Source organism: Elaeis guineensis, chromosome 3 (assembly GCF_000442705.2).
Source record: "Elaeis guineensis isolate ETL-2024a chromosome 3, EG11, whole genome shotgun sequence".
In the NCBI taxonomy this organism is placed as follows: domain Eukaryota; kingdom Viridiplantae; phylum Streptophyta; class Magnoliopsida; order Arecales; family Arecaceae; genus Elaeis; species Elaeis guineensis.
Window position 1 is genome coordinate 87,656,138 of NC_025995.2, and position 2,068 is coordinate 87,658,205.

The following is a 2,068-nucleotide window of genomic DNA, read 5'->3' on the forward strand; positions in this document are numbered from 1 at the left end:
CATCCATGTACCCTTTGCCTATGGTGCAATCCTCAAATAACCTAAACTTAACACCCTCTAAGCAATCATCTCTACATATCACTTGTTTGTTAGATTTCTGATTCGAAGTAGAGTAGGTGAGATTCGAGGAGACCAGATGCTCGTCTGACAATGCTTCCTCACAACTATCAAAGGAAAGAAACTAATGAAGATCTTTTCAATCGAAGATCATAGGGAGGAGTTGGAAAGGTTCCGAGGAGAGTCAACCGAACAGTTCATCACTATCCCCTTCGAAGATGATCCAATCTGAACAATTATAATTAGTTCTCCACTAACGATTGACCATAAGGATCGATTAATGGCATTTTTTTAAGCCAACAAGGATGTCTTCGCCTGATCGATAACAGACATATCAGGTATGCCTTCTAACAGAATCGTTCATAAATTGAATGTGAATCTAGAATATCGACCAATGCGATAGTAGAAGAGAAGCTTCATCTCAGAGTGATAGTGAGTAATTGGTGAGGAGGTCAACAAACTTATGGTGGTGGACTTCATACGAGAAGTCCACTATCCCAAGTAGATCTCCAACATCATCATGGTTAAGAAAGTCAATGGTAAGTGACGGATTTGTATAGACTACACCGATCTCAATAAAGCTTATCCAAAAGATAGCTTTCCACTTTCAAAAATCGATTAGTTCATAGATGCTACTTTGGGACATCGATTACTGAGTTTCATGGATGCTTACTTGAGATACAACTAAATTTGGATGGCTCCTGAGGATAAGAAGACGGCATTCATAAATGATAAAAATTTGTATTATCACAAAATGATGCCTTTTGGTTTAAAGAATATAGTGCCACGTATCAGTGCCTCATCCATAAGGTGTTCAAATATCAAATCTGCTGCAACATGAAAGTCTACGTCGGTGACATGCTTGTCAAAAGTATAGGAGTAGATTGGCACATTACCAATCTGAAAAAAATATTTGATGAGCTGAGACGGTATCAGATGAAGCTAAACCCAAATAAGTTTGCCTTTGGAGTCACCTTAGATAAATTCTTGATGACTCATTGAGGGATTGAAGCCAACCTTGAGAAGATCTGAGCCCTCCTCGATGTGAAGCAGTCGAGTACTAAGAAGGATGTGCAAAGTCTATTTGGTTGGATAGCAGCCCTTAGTCGGTTCATCTCTAGGTTGGCTGAAAAGTGCCATCCCTTCTTCAAGGTGTTAAAGCAAGTGAAGGCCTTTGAGTGGATGGAAGAATGCCGAACTACTTTTGAAGACCTTAAGCGTTACCTTAGATCGTCTCCATGTCTCTCCAAGCCAGAAGAAGGTAAGCAGTTATTATTATATTTGGCTTTCTCACCTAATGCTATAAGCTAGGTATTGGTCCGAGAAGATGTAGAGACTCAGAAATTGATCTACTATATAAGCAAGATCCTTCGATATACAGAAACCATATACTGCAAGGTCGAAAAGATGATCTATGTGTTGATAACTTTCGTGCATCATCTCCAACCCTATTTTCAAATCCATTCAATGATCGTCTTGACTGATCAACCTTTGAAGGTGATTCTCCAAAGGATGGACAGCTCCAAGTGCATGATGAAGTGGGCAATCGAGCTCGGAGAATTCAACATCAATTTTCGGCCTAGCCCGCAATGGAAGTGTAAGCTTTGGCCGATTTCTTAGAGGAGTGGACTGTTTCGGATGAGGAGTTGTTCTTGGCACAATCCAAAAACAATAGAGAAACTCCACAATGGGTCCTACACATCGATAGAGCCTCAAATTTATAAGGCTACAGGGTCGGCTTCATTTTGACCAGTCTGTAAGGAGTTGTGATGGAGTCTGTCTTCCAGTTCAATTTCAAGGCTTCCAACAATGGGGCTAAATATGAAGCCTTTATCACTAGACTTTGGCTTGCAAAAGAGCTCGAAGTGAAAGATCTCGTAGTTTTTTTCAACTCGCAACTCATTGTCGGACAAGTTCGAGGTGAGTACGAAGATCAAGATCTAATATGGTGTGGTATCTACAAAAACTCAAGAAAATATCAACAACCTATCAAACCCTAGAAGTCCAACAG